At 43.5% G+C, this 26,906-nt stretch overlaps 1 protein-coding gene across 1 annotated transcript in view; it reads right to left on the bottom strand.

Moving 5' to 3' along the window:
- LOC124777279 (esterase E4-like) overlaps positions 1 to 23,955 on the bottom strand; it is a 123,915-nt gene extending 99,960 nt beyond the window's left edge. The window contains exon 1 of the mRNA XM_047252621.1: positions 23,776 to 23,955. The gene's annotated coding sequence lies outside the window, so the exon portion shown is untranslated. The remainder of the gene's footprint in view (positions 1 to 23,775) is intronic.
- Between the last annotated feature and the right edge of the window lie 2,951 nt (positions 23,956 to 26,906).

The raw sequence follows: 26,906 nt of genomic DNA, 5'->3' as shown, positions 1-26,906 counted from the left end.
ATGAAGATGACGTGCTACAGACGCGAAATTTAACCGACAGGAAGCAGATGCTGTGATGTGCAAATGCTTTTCAGAGCATTCACACAAGGTTGGCGCCGGTGGCGACACCTACAACGTGTTGACATGGGGAAAGTTTCCAACCGATTTGTTGTAATGCCTTGTGTAAGGAGGAGAAATGCGTACCATCACGTTTCAGACTTTGATAAAGGTCGGATTGCAGCCTATCACGATTGCGGTTTATCATATCGCGACATTGCTGCTCGCGTTGGTCGAGATCCAATGACTGTTAGCAGAATATGGAATCGGTGAGTTCAGGTGGGTAATACGGAACGCCGTGCTGGATCCCAACGGCCTCGTATCACTAGCAGTCGAGATGACAGGCATCTTATCCGCATGGCTGTAACGGATCGTGAAGCCACGTCTCGATCCCTGAGTCAGCATATGGGGACGTCTGCAAGACAACAACCATCTGCACGAACAGCACGACGACGTTTGCAGTAGCATGGACTATCAGCTCGAAGGCCATGGCTGCGGTTATCCTTGACGCTGCATCACAGACAGGAGCGCTTGCGATGGTGTACTCAACGACGAACCTGGGTGCACGAATGGCAAAACGTCATTTTTTTCGGATGAATCCAGGTTCTGTTTACAGCATTATGATGGTCGCATCCGTGTTTGGCGACATCGCGGTGAACGCACATTGGAAGCGTGTATTCGTCATCGCCACACTGGCGTATCACGCTGCGTGATGGTATGGGGTGCCATCGGTTACACGTCTCGGTCACCTCTTGTTCTCCTTGACGGCACTTTGAACAGTGGACGTTACATTTCAGATGTGTTACGACCCGTGGCTCTACCCTTCATTTGATCCCTGCGAAACCGTACATTTCAGCAGGATAATGCACGACCGCATGTTGCAGGTCCTGTACTGGCCTTTGTGGACACAGAAACTGTTCGACTGCTGCCCTCGCCAGCACATTCTCCAGATCTCTCACCAATTGAAATCGTCTGGTCAATGGTGGCCGAGCAACTGGCTCGTCACAATACGCCAGTCACTACTCTTGATGAACTGTGGTATCGTGTTGAAGCTGCATGGGCAGCTGTACCTGTACACGCCATCCAAGCTCTGTTTAACACATTGCACAAGCGTATCAATCCCGTTATTACGGCCAGAGGTGGTTGCTTTGGGTACTGATTTCTGAGGATCTATGCACCCAAAATGCGTGAAAATGTAATCACATGTCAGTTCTAGTATAATATATTTGTCCAATGAATACCCGTTTATCATCTGCATTTCTTCTTGGTGTAGCAATTTTAATGGGCAGTAGTGTATTTTCGTTATGTAACCGCTGACCTACAGAAATTTCCCTGACTTAGACAACTTAAACTTAACCTATTTATTTATTACTCACAATAAACAACCACAACGCAATCAGACTGGTATACAGTGACAACATGACTTCCAATAATTAAGACAAAAGAATGGCCCTGAATTGCAAGAAATCCTAAAAATTATAAAAATCCAAGAAATAAGAAATTAAAGAAATATGAAACTACCTCCAACTCTGTTAATTGCCTAAACTCATTTCAATCACGAATCCCATTTTGTTATAAGTCACTAACCTCAAAGAAGATATTCGTAACACGAACTACAGCAATTACAGCAAGCAGCAGCTACAGCCAGCTACAGGAAAAGATTCTAAGAACTATAGACTCTTAACTTCTAGGAGGCATATGGTTAGCAAAAGAAAGATTTTGTTGAAAAGAAAACAATGTATTTAGAAAATGTTACCCTATTCATGTGATATACAGTCCCAAAAATTATATAGTTGTCAATAATTCCACCACCGAAACATTACCAAAAACATTCATCCTCATTTGTCAATGCATCTTCTGTCAGCACAGTGTCTCCACTAAGGAAAAAAACACATGTCTATACACTTCTCTATCCAATCGCTAATTGCTAGTCCGTCCAACCACAGAACCTCTTGCCGAGGGCGCAGAGCGCTGTCAGCGATATTGACACAGTCTATAGCGCTGCCAACATACAAACAGGGTACTTACAACGGTGGTAGTTGATGTACACTTCTCGCATAGATGCTTCCACAGATGCACGAATCTCTACTAAACTTCGCGTGTCGTCATTTGTGCGTTCCGTTTTGAACCAAGAGTGTAACAGCCTCTGCCTTCTCTGCATCCTCCGAATCATTATTAAACCATTTTGGGTCTTTTTTATCGTTTGTCCACTTGCTAGGCGCATAGCTCTTCCGCGGCTGTGGTCAGGTGCCGAGCTTACGGCGGTTGTTTCCTCCGGTCCCTGAGCGTTGGCGCTGCACTGCGGCACCGGTGCGACGTGTGTGGACGTCCGGAGCGTGAGTACGTGAGCTGTAAGGGTGTTGACGGCCGAAGTGGCCGTGCGGTTAAAGGCGCTGCAGTCTGGAACCGCAAGACCGCTACGGTTGCAGGTTCGAATCCTGCCTCGGGCATGGATGTTTGTGATGTCCTTAGGTTAGTTAGGTTTAACTACTTCTAAGTTCTAGGGGACTAATGACCTCAGCAGTTGAGTCCCATAGTGCTCAGAGCCATTTGAACCATTTTGTAAGGGTGTTTTCAACTATGTCAGTCAATTAGCCGTGAATTGATCGTGTTTGTCAATACATAACAGCGGCAGTTGTTGTTACTACTGTATCACACGGTAGACCCTTTCCTCCCTCCTTCTTCGTCCTGATATAGCTGAGACAACCAGTTAACTAAGGAATTCTATAGCACTTTTAAAAGAGAAAATGCACTTAAGAGTCCCGTAGTGGTAAGGAACTCTGTAACAAAAAAGGATATCAACTCCCTTCGAAATTTCAAAATATGGCTATCATTTCATACATCACCGCTTCCAGTCGTGGTCAAATAATAATAGGTTTGGATTATTTAATGAAATTTCTCGTCAAGAACCGTGGAACTGTTGTTTATGCACGCAAACTACTGTGCAGTGTCGGTTTTTTTATTTCGAGTAGTTTTAAACTGTGCGAGGCAAATTGTTTGAACGCTATTTATCGATTTAATTACTATTTCCTGTGGCATGTCTTCTGAAGCAACATTTGTGACATCCTCAAGAAATGACATTCCACAACAGATTTAATAACTCCTGCAGCAGTTTGTGAGATGCAACACAAAACAGTGCGCCAAGGAGGCTGGGGCAGCTTAGAGCCTGTGGCAGAGTGAGATATACCATGCTAGTTCCTATGTAATCTGCAAAGCAAGCTACAGCTCTCGCTCTCTCTCTTTTCAACCTTTTTTTAAAGTCTATTTCGAGTCACCCACCTGCTACCTTTGTGACATCGTCAAATTTTGTGTTTCGAGTAGCTACTGCATCTGTCTTATATCCCCTATATCACGGTCATGTGGCTGGAAATTAATTATTCACTAACTTCAGCACAATTTATGGGTCGATTCCCTGTCAGGTGTTTGGTTTGGATGGAAGGATTCTCTCGCTTGCGCTGATTGATGACGTTCATGCATACAGACCACTTCAGACGGCATCTCCGGCCGCGATGGCCGAGCGGCTCTATGCGCTTAAGTCCGGAACCGCGCGACTTCTACGGTCGCACGTTCGAATCCTGCCTCGGGCATGGATGTGTGTGATGTCCTTAGGTTGGTTAGGTATTAGTAGTTCTAAGTTCTAGGGGACTGAGGACCTCAGATGTTAAGTCCCATGGTGCTCAGAGCCATTTGAACCATTCAGACAGCAGGGTCGTGGGGGTATGGGGATGGCGACAGGAGTTTCTCAGGAATCAAAATCAAAGTGTTGCCACCACCCGACGGTTTTGTTCATGGATTAACTCCGTTATTCACATAGCTGTGGAGCAGCCGACAGCCGACAGCAGTGCGGCGAATCCGCCGTTCCGTGGTGTGGCCGATGACGGACATGTCGCTTCGTTGGGCCCCCGGTGAACCCCGACTCAGTGCAACCTGCCCGGGTGGCGAGACGAAAGAAAGTTTTACAGATATGTTAAGAGATCTGTGATAGTGTAATCGCGTGTTTCCTTATGCGATCGGAATGGTAAAAGGACCGCAATTGTTTAAATATTCCACACACTGCAATCGAGTTCCTGGTAAATTCTTTCAATAAGCTACACTGAAGCGCCAAAGCAACTGGTATAGGCATGCATATTCAAATGCAGAGATATGTAAATAGTCAGAACGGGGTCCTGCTGACATCAACGCCTATATAAGGCAACAAGTGTCTGGCGCAGTTGTGAGATCAGTTAATGCTGCTACAATGGTGGGTTATCAAGACTTAATTGCGTTTGACCGTAGTGTTACAGTCCCCGCATAAACGATGGGAGACAGCATGTCACAGGTAACAATGAAGAGGGCATTTTCCCACACGACCGTTTCACGAGTGTACCATGAATGTCAGGAACCCGGTAAAACATCATCTCCTACATCGTTGCGGCTGGAAAAAGAATACGCAAGAATGGGACTAAAGTCGACTGAAGAGGATCGTTCAACATGACAGAAGTGTAACCCTTCGGCAAATTGCTGCAGATTTCAGTGTTGGGCCATCAACAAGTGTCAGCCTGTGAACTATGCAACGGAACACCATCGATATGGGATTTCAAAGCCGCAGGCCCACTCGTGTATCCTTGATGTCTGCATGACACAAAGCTTTACTCCTCACCTAGGCCTGTCAATACCAAAATTGGACTGTTGATGACCAGAAGCAAGTTGCCAGGTTGTACGAGTCTCGTTTCAAATTGTATTGAGCAGATGGATCTGTACAAGTATAGAGACAATATCATGAATCCATTGACCTTGCATGTCAGCAGGGGACTGTTGAAGCTAGTGGAAGCTCTGTAATGATGTGGGACGTGTGCAGCTGGAGCGATTTGGGACCCCTGATATGTCTAAATACAACTCTGACAGGTGACACATACGTAAGCATCCCGTCTGATCACCTGCATCCATTCATGTCCACTGGCATTCTGATGGACTTGGGCAATTCCAACACATCTGCTGACCACCAAACTCCCCAGACATGAACATTATTGAGCATATCTTGGATGCCTTGCAACATGCTGTTCAGAAGAGATCTCCACTCCCTCGTAATCTTACGGATTTATTGACAGCTCTTCAGGATTCACGGTGTAAATTCCCTCCAGCACTACTTCAGACATTAGTCGAGTCCATGCCATGTTGTGTTGTGACATATCTGCATGTTCACTGGGGCCCTACGCCATATAAGCCATGTGTACCCGTTTGTTTGGCTCTTCAGTGTATATACGCCACTATGCATCCCATTAACTTTTTAAATAAACTATATTCCACATATTTTCTAAATTCTTTCAACGATATTCCATAAACTGTGGTTGATCAATTAGCATATCCAGAAGCTGTTGGGGAGGGGGGGGGGGGGGAAGAAAACTAAGGCATAACGATTTACATAATTCGTCAACTAAACTGATGTAGTGATTGGGGAATGGACTGTTTGAATAACCTTAAGCAGTTCGTGTGCAGTGAAAGTGAAACAATTGAACTATTTGTCGCCAATTTTTTAAATAATTTAATTTATTAGTCAATTAACTTGATGTCAGAACTGCTACTGGGTTTCTGAGGGGATAGGAGGGGTAGGGATCACGTGGAAAGCAACTTAATTCAACAATTGATTGAGGACCTGTCAACCAAATGGATGGATTATCCCCAGGAGGTCATAATCCACTTTACAGAACAATAGGTTAACTACCTGACAATCGAAAGAGAACAGTAGGTTTACCCCTCAATGTAGGCACCCCACACTAACAAAATGCGCTCATGCTCCTGTTTCCTTACTACTCACGTTGGCATAAGCACATGGGGTGGAGTCATGGTAGGAGCACTTTGAGGTCCATATCTGAATGAGCCCCTTGTATCATAAGTTAAACTGCAATACTTTGCCTGATGCATTAGAAAACATTCCACTAAGCATTCAGTGAGTGCTATGGTTGCAGCATGATGGTGCAGAGCCGCACTTGGGAATGAATTTGCATAACACCTTAAATAACGCGTTTCCAGATAAACTCAACGGAACAAGTTTGTAGTACTGCACTCATGGATGTATATTACCTAACAGCTCACATACATGTCATTTTGGCAATGGTAAATGCATGTATGTTGCGCAGTGTCCAGCAAAGTATGATGAAGGCAGTGACGAACTGTTTGTAAATGCAAGGTAGTTACTTTGAACATCTTTTCTAAATTGAATATTGTTCATAGGTATACATACTTGCTCTGTGAAGATACGCCCCAATGTGAAATGTACAGAATGGAATATTTGTGCGTAGCACATATGCAGTCTAGTATTGTCTACCTTTCTGTTTTTTGTACATCATTGGATACAGACAATGTTTCTGTATTCACCATTGTTGTCTATTGGCTTTATTTGTGTCATGGACAGAACACAGTGGACGTTAACATCTGTAAGAAGTTTATTTTACGTTTAATGTTTAAATAAAGGGTACAGTAAAAGAAAGAAGTACACAAGATACCACATTTTGGAGTTGTAAATTGGATACAATTTGATACTTTTGTACAAACACGACTTGAACATCGGCGAGTCTGCACATCAGTTCCCCACGGCACTATCTCATCTCACTGAGCTAAGGGGGCAGCTGCAGCAGAGATCAGGATTAAAGTTTCATATTGTTGGCCATACTGCGCTAACTTACATCGTTGTCAGAGGCTCGTTTCTAAATCGCATTTGCATTAAACCCATTAACTATGTCGTACTATATACATTTTTGGCTTGAAATGGGTTGAGGAATCGCATGCCCATACTCCTGTGCAGCATTTTTTCTTCACCCTGTAGTTTAGCAGAAATGTTCTGCAGCGTTTAACTGCGGTTCTAAATGCTGTTCGATTAGCTCTGTGATAATTAAAAGTGTCTTGATCAGCGGTACAGATGGATGGTTCGGATGGCTCTGAGCACTATGGGACTTAACATCTGAGGTCATCAGTCCCCTAGAACTTAGAACTACTTAAACCTAACTAACCTAAGGACATCACACACATCCATACCTGAGGCAGGAATCAAACCTGCGACCGTAGCAGAGGCGCGGCTCCGGACGTACCGCCTAGAACCGCTCGGCCGATCGGTGGTACAACTCAGCCTGTCGTGATATACATCTGCTGAAGAGTTTCATTCTTCTTCTTTGTATGTGATTCGTTTTGGGGGTTATTTAAATTTTAATTGTGTGTGCTGAATGTCAGCTACACTTTCTCGTAGTAATCTCTTCTTTTACGTTTGCTTTGCTTATCGTTTAGTGCATTGTGTATGTATTATGGAATTGCTGCATATTTGGCACTATCTCACATGTTATTGGATAGTTATTGTGCATTTATTGTTCTTTAGCGAGTCGGGGAGTTACCTTGCTAAATCGGCGCCAGATTGACATTGAAATGCTGTTGTACAATGTTGTTCTTGGAAGTGGTTTTACGTCTTATTCTACGTTAACCTAAATTTTTAGGTATTTTTGATTGATGGACAACTCAGCTATATTTCTAAGTTGTTTGATTTCTTAACATTGACCAGCGAGTTTGCACTTGTTATATGTTTTCTATGTTATTTTGTAAATGTGTTTTAAAAGTTCCAGGTACTTGCGCTACCCAAAGAGTGGACGCGAGTAATGGCCGCGCGGTTTGAGGCGCCATGTCATGGAGTGCGCGGCCACTTACGCCAGAGGTTCGAGTCCTCCCTCGGGCATTAGTGTGCTTGTTGTTCTTTGCATAAGTTACTGTAAGTTTAGGGACCGATGACCTCATCTGGAATTCACACACACACACACACACACACACACACACACACACACAAGGAGTGTGTGTGGCGCTGGGTCCACACTAACCCAAACAGATGTAATGTGCATGTACAGTCAAACAAATGATTACAGTTTCAGAAGAAATGGATGATCTATTCAAGAGAAAGAGCTTCACACATTGAGCAAGTCTATGACAAGTTGATTCAGCCTCGGCCTTCATGCAAGCAGTTATTCGGTTTGGAATTGATTGACAGAGTTGTTGGATGCCCTTCTGAGGGATATCGTGTCAAATTCTGTCCGGATGACCCGTTATATCGTCAAAATGCCGAGATGCTTGGATGGTCCTGCCTACAAGGCTCCAAATGATCTCATTTGGGGAGAGATCCGGCGACCTTGGTGGTCAAGGTAGGGTTTTGGCAAGCGCTTTGTCACTGCTGCACCTCAGCCAGCCAACTTACATGCCACTCACTCTGCAGAGTTAACACTATGTCCACTCCTCTCGCCCTGTAACTTTTATGTGTTCATATTTCAACTGTTTTAATGCATCCCTCCTTAGAAAGAACACGTGAAATGCAGATGTAACTACACACTGTAAACAATTATATGTTCAACAGTATAGAAAGAAAGAAAACGAGTGACTAAGATTCAATAAATAGATTTATTTCTTTATGAAAACCCTTTCAGTTAACATGGTTCTTGTGCCACGCGGGTTAGCCGTGCGGTCTAAGGCGCTGCAGTCATAGACGGTGCAGCTGGTCCCGGCGGAGGTTCGAGTCCTCCCTCGGGCATGGGTGTGTGTGTGTTTGTCCTTAGGATAATTTAGGTTACGTAGTGTGTAAGCTTAGGGACTGATGACCTTAGCAGTTAAGTCAGATAAGATTTCACACACACAACATGGTTCTTCTTATAAGAAATATGCTACCATACAATGGTCTACTTCATTTGTTCCACATCATGTACTTTCCCTGAACACGGGAAAAACAATTCCCAAAGTGAACACTATCTGAATGTTTTAGGACGGACATGAGGAGATTCGTTTTTCCACAAAACGACGAATCAACATTAAGCGACCTGATACTACCGGGCAGTAGTACTCCATTCTTGTTATTCAGATTTTCCGAAGTATTCTCAGACCATCAGTTACAACAATCTCCTTGTAAAGAGGATGCTTCGTCCATCTACTCAAGTTGAATACAGTATCACTACATTAGCATACAAAGGGTTTATCGGACAAAAGAAGAACACGGATATCACACACATGATTCATTTCTTTGTACAGGTACCTGGATATATATACATGCTCAAATAATATCACAAATATATGCTTACACCAAGCTTAGTAAACTCATACACAGTTCTGTGTAACGAAGTGCAACAATCATCGAAGTTATGAACTACATTTCTTTCCCCAGGCTTCGGAGTTTGCTGCAAAACGCTATTAACGAACCGTTATCAGCTTCAAGCTTCGTTATTCGCTGACTAGTTCTACCAACTTTCTATCAATGTATTCTATATTAGCACTTTTGAATATTCAGTTATTAGTATTTGATGAATTGTCGTCCTCTGATACCACCAGAATTTGTAAATAATGCGGAATATTTGTTTGAATTCCTGAGAAGGGAGATTTTCTTGAGTCTGCTGCAAATACCGGTGAAATTTGTGTGATGTGAATAATAGGGAAAGGGAAAGCATGTCAGCTATATCCGTATCAGGCTAATCACTGGCTGATTGTCACCTCTAAGTGACTAGAGGGTGAGAATATGTGGCAAGTTTAGACAAACATCCTTTGTCTCTACACCTAGCTACAAATAAGGTCAAACCCAGGCAGGCTACGGTGCATCAGGTTTCCACCCTAGCCAGTGCAGTGTGGTACTGAAGGCTACAGTTAGTAACGGGGCCCGTCGGCCATCGCTTTGTGCGCAGTGACGTCACATGGCAGCCAGCATTGTGCTCAGACTGGTTACAGCCAGGGACTAGCGTATGTGGTCCGGCAATCGGAACATTTCGCAAGGCCCTGAGACAGTTACAGCAGCAGCTGCGTGACAGCTAGCACAGCCCCTCAGCATCACTGTGAACCACTCATTCACCTATGAACTATTGGCTGGAGTGGTGGCTGCTGTCGGATGTTACCTGCCCCGTTGCGGTGGTGGTGGTGGCGTGGGTCAGTCGTGCTCCATAGCAGCGCCTGGCCGGCTGCAGCACCTGCGGTCGGGAGTCTGACGTTACAGCCGGGCGCCAGTCAGTTACCATGACTTCGTGGGGGCTGCGGTGGTTGTGGTGGTAGTGGCAGTGGGGGGGAGGGGGTGGAGGGTGTAAGAATGTGTTGCAGGGGCGAAAAGCCCTTCCTTTCCCATCCCCTAGTGTGGCGTTTAAGGTCGAAGCTTAGGAGGATCACTATGATGCGGCCATACATCTCTGAGTGTATAATAGCTTGGGGAGCTGGGCTGTACCTGCACAAACATCTTTTGTGTGTAACGCCATAGAGCTATGGCCAGTATTCCAGGCCTCAGATTCCAACATCTAGAGCCTGTTATTCCACGTCTTGGATTCGTGTATAATAGAGCCAGGGCCAGTATTCTGGGTCAGCCAGGACGACAGTGCATAATCCCGCCGATTTATATTTACAACAGTGGCCCTACCTCCTAAGGAATGGGAAAACACACTAGCACAGCTGGGTAGTTTTTTTTTTTTAAAGTTCCCACAGTTTTTAATTTCCCACCATAATTTGACTTTCCCGCCATTCTATACATAGGACGTTTCAACTCTGTCAGATGGGATAGGGGGAGGAGGGAGGAAATCCCATGACTGATCAATGAAATCATTGATGATATAATTGGCTCTGAGCACTATGGGACTTAACTTCTGAGGTCATCAGTCCCCTAGAACTTAGAACTACTTAAACCTAACTAACCTAAGGACATCACACACATCCATGCCCGAGGCAGGATTCGAACCTGCGACTGTAGCGGTCGCGCGGTTCCAGACTGTAGCGCCTAGAACCGCACGGCCACACCGGCCGGCTTTTGTCCTCATCTTCATTTCATCCTCATCATCGGCCGCATGTCGGCCAATGTGGCGCCGACTGAAATAACATTTGCACTAGGCAGCCGAACCCGAATGGAACCTCCCGGCCACAATGCCAAACGATAATATCATTCAAACTTAAACAATGCTGTAGAGAGTAATTTATTATCACTAGAAGTGGTTGCTCACTACGGTGGCTCCAGTTCTTCTAGAAAGCTTTAGAGGTCCGATACTGGAATATTGTCTTTTAACCTGGCTTTTAAAGACACAGTTTTGTTTAAAAGTAAGACTTATGATTTAGCTCATTTATAAGGTGATTGTGCAAATTTGTTAGTGCTTTCTTGTAAATAAGTTCACGTGAATAATTAGTGGTAGCCTAATATGGCGAACTATATAAACCAGGAATGGTCAAGATTTATTAATCTCAGTAAGTAAAGGCACTTTCCTAGAGATTGTCCATTATCATAATGAATTTCTATTGGACCAAGCCAAACACATTCACACATGTATATATTCAGTGGGTTTTAGACTTAAGGCGTTTGCGACAAGAGTTTTTAAACTGCACATGGCAAATCTAGTGAATTGAGGGCACTTGTGAAATAGTGAAGTGGAAACTTTGGCCCAACTAAGCCAATAACGCACATTTGGTGCCAAAGGGAGTCATGTACTGTATCACGTACGATTATTTTACAAAGTTACGAGCTATACGTTCTTATACCGAAATTTAGGATATTAAGCGCCCAAGTGTTGGGTGAGAGTCAATATAGCCAGTGAGGGTGCGCGACGGACTGCAGTGCACCTTGAACAGTCAGAGGTAATACAACGAGATAGACACCCATCACCGAAATCTGACAAGGTAATTATTCCTTTGAATTAACTCTAATATGTGTACTGAGTTGTTAAATATCAGTCACAATGGTGCGAATGCTCGCGATAGACAGACGTGTATTGAATTTCGGCAGATTTAAGGGCATTGTTGGGCGCCATTAGAAAAGAATTACATATTTGATGGAATTTCTAAGTTATAGTTCATTTGAAGTCAAGCGTATGTTGTTCATGGACCATTAAATAAAGATGGAAATTATATCCAGTCAAAAGTGGTCCTTGAAAATAAATATTTTATTCATTCCACCTGATTGTGCTAGATACTGTGAGTTTACGGCAGAAAGAGGGATGTGTATGCTTTGGTTAGGTGTCACAGCCTGAAAATAATTACGCGTTCTGATGCTGATGGTTCATTTCTAAAGTTTGAAAAAGTTTTCCATTTACTCGACTAGGACACAGCCTAATACCTTCACAGCACTTCATCATTGCACAACGACGATTTCCACAGTTTCGTGCATGCCTTATGTTTCGTTATCATGAAACAAAAGAAAATATAGAACATTACAGGAAATCAGTGAATTATCAGAGAGGAGAAGTAAGCCGACTGATTTACAACAAGTAAGTGATTTTCGGTTTATGGATATGAAAGTGCGACGATCAGATTACTGATTCAGATTTATAATTTTCTTGTTGCTCAAACATCTGAAGCGAATGTTTACTTACTGGGTATAGTACATGATACGTCACGATAGGAATTAACAAAGACATCGATTTAGCTCAAGCGGACCTCCACTGTGTGATTGTACTGTATGAATGCATGCATAGGGAACAAAGACGTTTACATCACATTCAAGGTAATTATTCGAGATAATTCTGTACCAGAGATCCTTCAGCACACAGTTAGATGATCTCTATCACACAGCCACGTAGTAATTTTACAGTGGTGCACACCAGGAGAAAAAAAACTGACGTTCTACGGATCGGAGCGCGGAATATCAGATCGCTTAATCGGGATGGTAGTTTAGAAAATTTAAAAAGGAAAATGGATAGGTTAAAGTAAGATATAGTGGGAGTTAGTGAAGTTCGGTGGCAAGAGGTTCAAAAAATGGTTCAAATGGCTCTGAGCATTATGGGACTGAGGTCATCAGTCCCCTAGAACTTAGAACTACTTAAACCTAACTAACCTAAGGACATCACACACATGCATGCCCGAGGCAGGATTCGCACCTGTGACCGTAGAAATCGCGCGGTTCCAGACTGTAGCGCCTAGAACCGCTCGGCCGCCTCGGCCGGCTGCGACGGGATCATCTCATGAAATTTCAATCACCAGTTTTCTTCTCCGATTGTGAAAACATTCTGTTGGTACCCATGTGCATAGAGAGAAATGATCATCACGGTAAAATAAGAGAAATCAGGGTTCGCATAGAAAAATTTAAGCGCTCGTTTTTCCCGCGCGCCGTTCGAGAGTGGAAAAGCTTTAAGATGTCTCATTGAACTCTCTGCCAGGGATTTTGTTGTGAATGGCAGAGCAATCACGTAGATATAAGTGTAGATGCAGATGAACTTGACAGTGTCAGCCCGCACATCAGTATGACGTTGGAACCCCTCTGGCCTGAATGCATGCACTGATTCGTTTGGCAAAGGTGTCATAAATCCGTTGTCTCCTCTCCTGAAGCGTTCTAGCCCACAGCTGTTGCAATTCGTTCTTGATATCCGGGATACTGGCACTGCGACCGATTTGATGTCGCATCTCGTCCCACACATGTTGTGCTGGGACAGGTCTGGTGATACTTCTGGCCATGGGAGCGGCTCACGGTCACACGTACAGTTCACAGAGACACGTACCATTTGTGGACGAGCATTGTCCTGTGGAACAATAAAACTGCAATACCGGCACTACTCTCACATGAGAGGCTACATATGAGTCTGCAGGATGTCCGCGAAGTAACCGTTGTGTTGTCAGAGTTCTCCTAATCACAGCCAGATGTGACGTGGGGTCGTACTCAATGGCTCCTCACATGACAAAGCCACGAGTAACACCGTTGTAGCAGCACCACTACGAGGATACAGTTTATGTTTCCTTTAAATAGACGCTATAATGGTAGCACCGCTGTGCCCTCTAGAGAGGGACTTCTCCCCAGGTTGCCGTCATATTCACCAACGATGGCCATCTCGGGTGGTGCAGAATCGCAATTCATCACTGAACACAATGCTACGCCAGTCATCAGTATCCTGTGCTTCCCAATTATGCTTCCAGACGCAGCTAGCTGTGTTGTGGTGTTAACAATAATCTAAGCAATGGATGCTAATTCCCTAGTCCAGCTGCTGGAGTTTCCAACGAATTGTGCGGGATAACTCAAAATGTGGCTTGGAGCCCACTAATTTTCTTTGGATGGTAGGCGAAGATGTGAAGCGGTTCAATGTTCATAACATGGCTCTCCTTTCATCTACTGGTCATACATGGTCGACCGGGACCTTGAAGACAAGTATGTCTGCTCTAACGTTCGCATGCAAACCAGCACTGGGCCAATAACTCACCCGCATGCCCCAAAAATATGGATACTGCAAGCAGGAGAGCCACAGGCTTTCTAGGTACAATTTGACCTTCTAGCAGTCACTGACCTTGAACTAATGACATTATCGATGATCTTGAAGGTTGCGTACAGGAGACACTTAGCGACCTTTCTCTTTGAATACAAAATATCATCACGACTCTCCTGACTCACCCCCCCCCCCCCCTTTCTCATTCCATTATTATACCAAATCGGAACTGTGAATCAGCATGAATCCCTATGGTTTTCATCTTGGTGATGCTCAAAAGGATCCAAAGGACCTTAATTGCATAAAGGAAGCAGCTAATCACTCGGTACCCCCGTGATGCTTTCACGTAATTGCCGAAACCTAATCGTGTCAGATGGCCAAGAGAGGAGCAGCATGGTTTGTCGGCAGAACCACAGCTTTGTCAGGTTGCAGTTTGTCTGATTTCGCAGAATCCTATCACAAATGCTTTAGCAGAACATATACACAGCTTTGTCAAGTGTGGCCTTGTCTCAGACCTTGCCGACTTCGCAGAAGATTTGATGATGTCCCATACGTGCTATATTGGAGGCAGATCTGGTGATCAAGCAGGCCAATGCATCATGTCGACAATCTGTAGAGCATATTGGATTACAAGAGTGGAAAGTGAACGAGTGTTATCCTTTTGCAAAACACTCCCTGGAATTCTGCTCATGAATGGTATGCAAAAGGGTCGGATCACCAGATTGACGTACAAATTTACAGTCATGGTGTGTGAGATAACAATACGAAATTTTACCGCAGCGCATAATTCGAGATGTAGGTCCAATGCGTCTATCATACAGATGGGGTGGGTGCAGGTCCTTAGGATTCTTTTTCCTACGCGCAAGCTGGCTACTCTGGGGCTACGTAATGAGAGGCTACTTGCTTTGTTGACTTAATTGAGGCCATTTGGAATCTTTTGAGCATGGTCATTATGGCAGGTCAGGGACTAGATAGTAAATGGCTGTTTTGTGTAAATGATCAGTAAAATATTGGACTGTGATTGGGAGATCGAATTATGCGTTTGGTCAGAATCTGTGACTGGCCAAGAGGGTTGGGTTGGGTTGAGTTGAGGGAAGAGGCCAAACAGCGAGACCATCAGTCTTATCGGGTTAGGGAAGGGTGGGGAAGGAAGTCGGCCGTGCCCTGTCAAAGAAACCATCCCGGCATTTGCCTGCAGCGATTTAGAGAAATCACGGAAAACCTAAATCAGGATGGCCGAACGCGAGATTGAACCGTCGTCCTCCCAAAAACGAGTCCAATGTGCTAACCACTAAGCCACCTCACTCGGTGCTATGGCCAAAAAATGTGGCTTTAGAAGAAAATGCTAAATGGGGTACATACTGATTGGGTGTGTTGTTTTAATGGCTGGTAAAATAGTGGTCTGTGGCTGAAGGACACTGGAGGAGAGGGCTGAGGAGAGGGGAGTGATGACTTGCCTTCAGGGTCAAAGGTAGTTGACTTACTGCTGCAAGTAGGCAACATTCAAAGTCACTTATGACGTCGTACATCCACGTCCAGTAACTGTGTTGAACGTCGAATTGTATCCAGAAAGTAGGAAGTTCTCCTGTTCCTGTTCGATTCGTCTGGATGCCAAATGATGACCCACAAATGACGCTCCTTTCAGTCTACGTCTGGTGCTAATTCTGCTGCCTCAAGTGACTATACAGTATTTTTGTGTCCTTCACAGTAATCACTCGACATCTATCGCTTTTCAAGTCCCTTACGGTATGTACCGCGCCAGGCCTGGTAACAATTCTAATAAGGAAGTACTGTCAGTAATGTACATCACCTGATGTAGACGATCTCTGTGCTGCTTGTCCCGCATACATTTAGATCTCCCAGTCACATCCTAGTATTTTACCAGCCATTAAAACAAAACAGATATATAGCACTAAAGTAATATGTAATTTTGAGCGTTGGACCATCTACACAACGCCTATATCTCTGACATCGGCCTGTTGTAGAATTTTAGAACACGTTGTTTGCTCGCGTATCATGGAAACTCAGTATCTACTCTGTAGGAATCAACAAGGACTCCGGAAACAGCGATCCTGTCAGACCCAACTCGCTTTATTTGTTCGTGTTACCCAGAAAATATCAGATACAGGCTCCCAGGTAGATGCCATTTTCCTTGACTTCGGAAGGCGTTCGATACAGTTCCGCACGGTCGCCTGATAAACAAAGTAAGAGCCTACGGAATATCAGACCAGCTGTGTGGCTGGTTTGAAGAGTTTTTAGCAAAAAGAACACGGCATGTTGTTCTCAATGGAGAGACGTCTACAGACGTTAAAGTAACCTCTGGCTTGCCACAGGGGAGTGTTATGGGACCACTGCTTTTCACAACATATATAAATGTCACAGTAGATAGTGTCGGAAGTTCCATGCTGCTTTTCGCGGATGATACTGTGGTATACAGAGAAGTTGCAGCATTAGAAAATTGCAGCGAAGTGCAGGAAGATCTGCAGCGGATAGGCATTTGGTGCAGGGAGTGGCAACTGACCCTTAACATAGACAAATGTAATGTATTGCGAATACATAGAAAGAAGGATCTTTTATTGTACGATTGTATGATAGCGGAACAAACACAGGTAGCAGATACTTCTGGGAGTATGCGTACGCAACGATTTGAAGTGGAATGATCATATAAAATTAATTGTTGGTAAGGCGGGTGCCATGTTGAGATTTATTGGGAGAGTCCTCAGAAAATGTAGTCCATCAACAAAGGAGCGGGCTTACAAAACACTCGTTCGACCTATACTTGAGTAATGCTCATCAGTGTCGGCTCCGTACCAGGTCGGGTTGACAGAGGAGATAGAGAAGACCCAAAGAAGAGCGGCGCGTTTCGTCACATGGCTATTTGGTAAACGTGATAGCGTTACGGAGAGTTTAGCAAACTCAAGTGGCAGACTCTGCAAGAGAGGCGCTCTGCATCGCGGTGTAGCTTGCTGTCCAGGTTTCGAGAGGGTGCGTTTATGGATGAGGTATCGAATATATTGCTTCCCCCTACTTATACCTCCCGAGGAGATCACGAATGTAAAATTAGAGAGATTCGAGCGCGCACGGAGGCTTTCCGGCAGTCGTTCTTCCCGCGAACCATACGCGACTGGAACAGGAAAGGGAGGTAATGACAGTGGCAAATAAAGTACCCTCCACCACACACCGTTGGGTGGCTTGCGGAGTATAAATGTAGATGTAGATGTAGAAGATGTGGCTATAAAATAACGGCACTATTGCTGTAAAACATTTTATTTCAGAAACATACATATTTAGTTATTCTCATCACAACATACACGCCTCATGTATCCCAACGACATTCCATGCGAATTAAACATTCATAGAAACAGTGCTTGAAGTCTTGCTCTGTGAACTCCTTGATGACGTGTGCCGCTTTAACTTACATTGTTTCAACGTACTGAAACCTTATTTCTTTTAATGCAGATTTGAACTTTGGGAGTGGATAAAAATCACATGGTGCTACATCAGAGGAATAAGGAGGATGGTGTAACACTAGGATGCTGTACTTTGCTAGAAAGTTGTTAACACACACAACGTGGTAGGAGCCCATTGATGTTCAATTCATGACTTGTTCTTCCACAATTCAGACTCGTTTTTTCTTATTCTCTTAAGGGTCGAGCAAGAACCTCAAGGTAGTAGGGGTGATTAATAGTTTGATCCTCAGGAAGCCAGAGAAGATGCACAATTAAATGAGTATCGAAAAGAACAATCATCATGTATCTAAATCTGGATTTGCTCATGCGAGCTCTTTTTGCTTGGGGTGTAGCTGGGCACTTCCAGTACACGGATTGGCGCTTAGTTTCTGCATCGTAGATGAAAAACCAAGATTCGTTACATGTTATTGCTCCTTCCAAGAAATTGGAATCATTTTTAGTAATATTCAAAATCTGTATTCTGAGTTTTTGCGGCACCAGTTTCGCAGACATGTTTCTCGTGTTAAAACGGTTATTTAAAATTTATTTCCGTCTCTTTGTCATTTCCTAGAGTTTCAGTAATCGATCGAACACTCAATTGACGGTCAGGTCGAATCAGATTACTTACTTTTTCGACAGGCTCATCCGTTTTTATCTTTAAGGGAGTGAGTCATCTACGTCTTCTCGGCCCATCTTGGGAACGCTTGAACCACTCAAAATCTCACGTATGTGATATATATAGTCTTCACAATACTCATCTTTTTATGAATGATAGGTTTCAATAGCAATTATTCCGTGTGTCACGTGAGACTTCATGACAATCCGTTGCTCTATTGCTATCTTATTTTTGCGGCAAAACAAAACAGCAGGTTTTACACGAACGATGGCCATGGCTGTGCAGATTTGTCTAGAGAAACCAGAGATGTCGCATTCGACTGAGAAGACTTCACGCTTTACAACTAATCCTCGTTTATCTTTGGCCCATATGTTTGTACCCTGTGACAGTATCAGTCCCTTTATTTTATAGCCACAACTCGTATCACACATCTATTTAGTGCTAACATGCAGCGAGATGCTTAGGAACTTGGGACAAAAATATTACGGACAATGGGGAGGATATATAGAAGGCTGAGAAGGCTCTGTAATGGATCAGATAGTGCGCCGTGTGTTTGTAGGTGGCGCAATAAGCCAGTTTCACCGGAATCAGATCACATCACCATTTTCTCCATTGCAAGACTGTCTGAAGTAAATAAGTGTGGTTTCTTCTACGTCATAGACATTGTTCTGCAACATTACCACAAACCGCAGTAATTCTGCTGCTTTGTGCAAAATTTGTATGTATTGTAACGTATGTGCCCCAGAAAACTTGACAGAATGTTGGAAACATTGGTGTGTGATATGTCAAAGACATCTTCATATGGCCACGCGGGATCAGCCGAGCGATCAGGGGTGCTGCAGTCATGGACCGTGCGGCTGGTCCCGGCTGAGTTTCGAGTCCTTCCTGGGGCATGGGTGTGTGTGTTTGTCCTTAGGATACTTTAGGTTTAGTAGTATGTAAGCTTAGGGAGTAATGACCTTAGCAGTTAAGTCCCTTAAGATTTCACACACATTTGAACATTTTTTTTCATCTTCACACGCTATGTTTATTTTAGATATTACATTTGTTAATTTTAAAATGCACGAAGTTGACACACTGTATATTGCTGTTTATCGTGTAGGTTGGGTGTGATAATATGGCTTTAGGCGGTGAAATTGGTTGTGTATCAATAAAACAATTGCAGCAGCTGTGAGCGGAATTCTCTTGAACATGGTGTTATTTGATCAAAGTGTCGTGTAGTTTCCACTGTGTGATGGTATAGGTGAGTCAACTTGTGTCAGTTTGCTGCTGCCTGCGCCTGCACATTGATCCTGTCTCCAAGCATGTCATACTTTGCTGAGTCAACATAAAGGCAAACATGTTTTCGCAGACATATCGAGATTTGTGCTATCTCCAAGCATGACGTATTTTGCTGAGTCGAAATAAATACACAGCAGTAGTGATAATAAGACAGCCATGCTCGTGTTGTATTGTTATAGAACAAATCTTCGCTTGTTCTGATAAATACTACGGATGATTTTTGGTTCCTTTGTTGTTCTGCAAAGGCCACACTACTGTCGTCATCAAGTGAAGCTTAACGTGTGAGTCGAATCTGTAGTGCCAATAAGAGAATAGTGTGTGTTTCGTACCATCACACAAGAAATCTTTAGGTATTTTGATAAATAATACAGACAAATGTAAGTGCTATTAAATTTTACTGCAAAGATCGACTTTTTATTTGTGATCAGAGATTGAACATCCCACAGTGTGGAAGCTTGTCCATCGTTCTGTCTGGCATGAGGAAACTAACTAATGCTTACGAAAGTTACAAATCGGATTTGGTACTTTTGTAAGTTTTGCGAAAATATGCATTTTTGGTGATACACCATATTAAAGAAACACACCAGTTTTAGTATTCTCCTTTGTGCTAATGTGCCATAAAATGTGACATCGGGGGGTAAGAATGCTATTAGTTAGTAGTTTATTATGATGATACCGTATGTAAACTTTGTAGAGGTGCCTTGCCACCAAAGTTCCAGTCGCTAAATGTGTGAAATTTCGTTTTTGTACATCAGTGAAAGAGTTAAGGGCATCTTAAACTCTTCTGCCAGTAATGTCAACATCTTTACATATTTTTGATGAATAATGCAGACAATTTATAGATGTAGTAATAACACTGCGAAAATTTGAGAGCAAAAAAAAATCATGTTTGTATTTTAACCTTTAAGTTACAAAATAATTGCAGCCTTGCACTAAGTACAATAGAACGAGTGAACTCTGTTTGTTGCCAAGAGCACCATAACCTTAAAATGAGAACAGTAGTAGCACATGTGTTTTAATAAAGAACACAGACAATTTATATGTGGAAATATTTGAACTGGGTGGATGGGGGTCCACAGTGCCTTGCGGCAAATGTAGTATATAGATCAAATTTTGGTCATTGTCAAGCATAGCTTAAAGTGTAAGTCGGATTAGCAATGACTGTAAGGGATACATGCGTTTTCTTACAGCTGCAGAACAACAATGTAGATGTTAAAGTATTTAATTTGAGGGTAAATTGTGTCTTGCACGAAATCTAGTACAATAATCGAACTTTGATCGTTGCTAAATGGCAGGTACAGGGAATAAGATGGAGTACATACTCACTGACTGTTTCGTTTTAATAGGTGGTAACATACTAGCTATAAAGGTATAAATCCAGACTTTACAAACTATCGGTGCGTTCTGCTGATGAAGCTGTGTCAGGTTTACATGAAGTCAGACAAGTAGTGACTTGACAAAGTGTGGTTCTGCTGACAAAGCATGATGTAAAGATGAAATGTCCATGGATTGTGTTGCACAAGCTCCAGATGTCAGTTTGTGGGATGGAGTTCCATACCTGTTGCACTTGGTCAGTAAAATTTCAAGACTATTAGTGCTGTTAGTGGGTGAAGCTGGAGTTGTCATTTGATGATGTCCCATACGTGCTGTATTGGAGGCAGATCTGGTGATCAAACAGGCCAATGCATCATGTCGACAATCTGTAGAGCATATTGGATTACAAGAGTGGAAAGTGAACGAGTGTTATCCTTTTGCAAAACACTCCCTGGAATTCTGCTCATGAATGGTATGCAAAAGGGTCGGATCACCAGATTGACGTACAAATTTACAGTCATGGTGTGTGAGATAACAATACGAAATTTTACCGCAGCGCATAATTCGAGATGTAGGTCCAATGCGTCTATCATGCAGATGGGGTGGGTGCAGGTCCTTAGGATTCTTTTTCCTACGGGCAAGCTGGCTACTCTGGGGCTACGTAATGAGAGGCTACTTGCTTTGTTGACTTAATTGAGGCCATTTGGAATCTTTTGAGCATGGTCATTATGGCAGGTCAGGGACTAGATAGTAAATGGCTGTTTTGTGTAAATGATCAGTAAAATATTGGACTGTGATTGGGAGATCGAATTATGCGTCTGGTCAGAATCTGTGACTGGCCAAGAGGGTTGGGTTGGGTTGAGTTGAGGGAAGAGGCCAAACAGCGAGACCATCAGTCTTATCGGGTTAGGGAAGGGTGGGGAAGGAAGTCGGCCGTGCCCTGTCAAAGAAACCATCCCGGCATTTGCCTGCAGCGATTTAGGGAAATCACGGAAAACCTAAATCAGGATGGCCGAACGCGAGATTGAACCGTCGTCCTCCCAAAAGCGAGTCCAATGTGCTAACCACTAAGCCACCTCACTCGGTGCTATGGCCAAAAAATGTGGCTTTAGAAGAAAATGCTAAATGGGGTACATACTGATTGGGTGTGTTGTTTTAATGGCTGGTAAAATAGTGGTCTGTGGCTGAAGGACACTGGAGGAGAGGGCTGAGGAGAGGGGAGTGATGACTTGCCTTCAGGGTCAAAGGTAGTTGACTTACTGCTGCAAGTAGGCAACATTCAAAGTCACTTATGACGTCGTACATCCACGTCCAGTAACTGTGTTGAACGTCGAATTGTATCCAGAAAGTAGGAAGTTCTCCTGTTCCTGTTCGATTCGTCTGGATGCCAAATGATGACCCACAAATGACGCTCCTTTCAGTCTACGTCTGGTGCTACTTCTGCTGCCTCAAGTGACTATACAGTATTTTTGTGTCCTTCACAGTAATCACTCGACATCTATCGCTTTTCACGTCCCTTACGGTATGTACCGCGCCAGGCCTGGTAACAATTCTAATAAGGAAGTACTGTCAGTAATGTACATCACCTGATGTAGACGATCTCTGTGCTGCTTGTCCCGCATACCCTGGAGAATAAGGACGCCAGAGCTGTATTCCTACAGCAAAATATTATCGTGATTCTGGAACGATACTGAAAACGGGTTTACAGTGTTCCATAGCTTATATTATTCGACGAACCGTGGACAATAATTGGTGGTGCGTAAAAAGATGCATCCTGTGAAATTAAGTTTTTCTATAATATAGTGTAGTGCTGTACAAGACGACAATATATAGTTTCAATGTACTATTCAAGGTTGTATAGTTTAAAATACAGAAGACTATCAGTGCCTTGACGGGAATTAGCCTATCGAAATACAATAGACTCACGCTAATGTGCCCACTCGTTGAACATATGGGTGCTGAATTATTGAATGTGTCTGAAATTAAGTGTAAACAGATACGCTATACTTTCTTAAATCCAAAAATACATTCACTCTCATAGAAAACTTAATTCCTGAAGGTGTCTATGTACAGCCGGATCACTAACTACGAAATAAAATCCTGTAATACAATCTCCTGTAACAATATTTGCACACGGATATGATTTTGTAGCTTGCTAGTAAATTCCTCACATTACTTATTTACTCGCATTTTTATCTACTTTGTCCTCGAGTTACGAGTGAAGCGAGGATGTTTCCATAATCATAAGGCAGGAACTTTAATTCTGACTTAGTTACATGACAAAAGATATGAATATTTAACGTGGGCCGTCACGGTTGTGACCTCTAGTTCCGGTCATTGTTCACATGCACTTATTTGAGTGAACAAGAGCGCAAGTGTGTGGATGAGTGTACATCGGGGTACCAGAGCTATAAACAAGTGACAAAAGGACAAACGCAGTAATAAAAACGTTAAGAAATTGGTTGGTAAGTGGCTGAATGAGGAAAACTGTAAAACAGACCAAATTTTAACAGATGAAGAAGTAACGGAAAGTATGCAGAAAAGTTAAGATAAAAGTGATAAAGGAGAGTACATAGAAGGGACACAGAACGAAGATTTCTCGCACTAGTGATGCTGTAGCTGTAGACACCTTCCTGGAGTACATTATGTAACGACCAGATACATGTAGTACTTATGTAATGCTTATAAAGCGGTTGCGTGCTGGCGTCAGATACAAATCACTGCGACAACTAAAAATTCGGGACACACGTCATAGTGACTGATCCTGTTATTTACTTATTCACTGGAAATCTAATAGTAAAATGTACTGTTGTCTTTATGTTCTTTGAAACACCTAGGACGTAAGGCAAGTACACAATGGTAAACGCTTTCATGACCCCGCAGAGACGCTAAATCCTACAGTCTATTCGCGAAGCAGCAAGCCAGATGATCTCTTTCTCACCTTTGGCCATTGGCGACAGGAGGAGCAGATGACACGCCCTGCTGCCAGCGCTCTCGCCGAATATCGTGATGTTGTCGGTGTCTCCACCGAAGGCAGAGATATTGTCCTTGACCCAACGGAGCGCAGTAAGTTGATCTTTGAGTCCCATGTTGCCGGTGACAATCGAATCACTCGTGTTCATGAAACATGCATAACAACCAAAGCGTTACGCGGAGAAACACTCAATGTAAAATGAGTCTGAACTTCGGGCTGTGCAACAGTACACAAAATGAGTCCCACTATTCATCTGAAGCACCTCCAATGCGCCGGAAGATTACCTCCGCTTTTTCCAGTTAAATAAACCAAAACGAAATATAGCGGTTCCTTTCCTCTAATGTCACACATAGCTCAGGGGCGCAATTGCAGAGAAGTTTCACAGTGAGTACATCGTTCTACTGTGTCTGCAGCACATTGAACGTTTCGTTTAAAAGCCCATATATGTTGCGGTACCTCGCTATGCAAAATGGTTTCGTGTGTTTAATAAATTTCGAGAGTAAGTTCTTTCATGTCGGGCGCCACAGCTAGATGTTCATTAAAAGACAATTTCTTTTTCCACCTATTACAATCACATTTATTTCACGTAATCATCTGTGCTTACCGACGTGCCATTTTCAAGTGCGTCCTCACATACTCATAGTTTTAAATGGCGATCCTATGTGGGTGTATACAATGTATCTACTCGTATCATTCAAATACACCACCTGATAAAAGTACCTGGATATTAATACGGAATGTGTTCACCCTTCGCCTCTATGGCGGCTTGAATTTAGGCGGCGGCACTTTCAATTAATTGTCTGAATGTCTGCTGAGTAATGGCAGCCCAGTGTACCTCAAAAGTTGATAACATAGAGGGCAGTGATGTTGAGCACTTGTTTCTGGAGCGAAGTCGACGAAGTAACTTCCGTCGAAGGTATTCCATTGGGTGCAGGTTGGGACTGTGGGCAGGTCCATTCATTTGAGTAACGTCATTCCCACGAACCACTGCCTCACAGATCCTGCTTTATAATAGGTTGCGTTGTCATGCTGAGTCATCGTAGAATTGTTCATCTGATTTACAACATATGCAATCTGGAAAATGTGTACGTATCATTCCAAGTTTAGCGTTTTCTCAAGTGCAATAAGAGGACCCACCCTAATCACAAAAAATACCGTTGACGAAACTTCTTCGACACTTCACGGTTGCCACTACACATGACGGCACGCAGTGTTCTCCAGGCATTCAACAGGCCTAATCAGTTCTATTTGATTGCCACAGGGTATAGTCTCCAGCTTTACAAGGTTTGAAGTATTCCTGTTGGATCTGTTACTCAGTTCCAAGTCCTGTCCAACCCATTGTACTGTTACTCCTTCTGGCCGGCCGGAGTGGCTGAGCGGTTCTAGGCGCTACAGTCTGGAACCGCGCGATCGCTACGGTCGCAGGTTCGAATCCTTTCTCGGGCATGGATGTGTGTGATGTCCTTAGATTAGTTAGGTATAAGTAGTTCTAAGTTCTGGGAGACTGATGACTTCAGCGGTTAAGTCCGATAGTGCTCAGAGCCATTTGAACCATTTTTTGTTACTACTTCTGTAGTGGAAACACAGTACAACACCCCTCCCCCCCCCCCCACACACACACACACACGCAGACACTTTCCCATGTTATACTGCTGGCGGCTCTGCCTCTCGTGACATCTAGTAGTCAATTCCGCGTCAGTTAAATATTCATCTACATGCATACTATGTAAACCACTGTTAAGTTCACGGTAGAGAGTACTCCCCAGTTCACGAGTAGGGTTTCTTCATGTCCCATTCACGCATGCAGCTCGGGAAGAGAAATTGCTTAAGCGCCTCCGTCCTTGCTGTACTTACTCTAATCTTGTCCTACGAATTCTTTGGGGGACGATTAGTGGGGTTTGGTATAGATTCCTAGATTCATCACTTAGATTTGGTTCTTGAAACTTTCTAAGTAGGCTTTCGCGGTATAATTTTCGTCTGTCTTCAAGAGAATACTTTCATCAAACAAATCTCTCGCCACTCGCTGCTCCTCTTTGTGTACGTTCAATATCCCTTGTTAGTCCTATTTGGTAAGGCTCCCATACACTTCAGCAATATTCCAGGAGGATCGCGCGAGTGTTTCGTACGCAATCTCCTTTAAATTCTTCCACCTTCTTTACCTACGACTGAGCCTATACTCACTGATATTGTCGTCATAGAATACAACCTTTATTCGTTTTATGTGGTGCACAATGTCACGTTTCTGAACATTTAATCCAACTTGTCAATATTCGCACCACTTTGAAATCTCATCAAAAGTTGACAGAATATTTCTGTAGTCATTCGGACAGCACTTCGTTATCGGCAACTGTATCATCTACGGACAGTCTGAGATTACTATTAATGTTGTCTGGAAAATCATACGAAAGTAAAGCCATATGGCACGAATGGCTGGCAGACCTCGAGGGGCACGTGATCCCTACCCTGCGTCGTGTGATGATAAGGCGAGGGTGAAATGCGGTGTCGTCACGTAGCCTCTTCCTGTCGACTAGCTCCTAGTGCATCGCCGATCTGAACGTCCCCAGCCGACGAACGAATCGCTATCAAGTGTCACATGCCTTCGTTCAAAGACATACAGCAAATAGATTCAGAATTTAATACAGGACATTGGTGACAAGCCTTCCGATCAGGAAAATTTTGCCACCACTTCTCCTCCCATTTCCCGCAAAGACAAAGGGTAAGCTGCTAACTGGCGTGGCGTAGCCGGGAGATTACCCAACCAAGTACCGGCCCAAACAAAGTTGCTTAACTTCAATGTTTTGACGTGAGCCTGTGTATTCAACTAGGCAAGGGCGTTGACAGCAAGGTCACTAATATGCAACATGAAAAGGAATAGTCATAAAACACTTTCCTGGGGCGCACGTACATTTAGGTCTACATCTCTCGAAGAGTCTTCATCGATTACAACGTCAGTTCAGCTAGTGGTGAGAAATGTTATATGTATTATTCAATTTTTCGTAGTTATGGCACTATGGCATTAGTGTCAAATCGTTGATGAGTATGGAACGTTGGTCTCGTTCGATTCTACTACGACAGCGGTTGTTCTTTTCCTTCTGCTG

Source organism: Schistocerca piceifrons, chromosome 2 (genome assembly GCF_021461385.2).
Source record: "Schistocerca piceifrons isolate TAMUIC-IGC-003096 chromosome 2, iqSchPice1.1, whole genome shotgun sequence".
NCBI lineage: Eukaryota > Metazoa > Arthropoda > Insecta > Orthoptera > Acrididae > Schistocerca > Schistocerca piceifrons.
The sequence above is the reverse complement of the archived record's forward strand: the minus strand, read 5'-3'. Positions and strand labels throughout refer to the sequence as shown.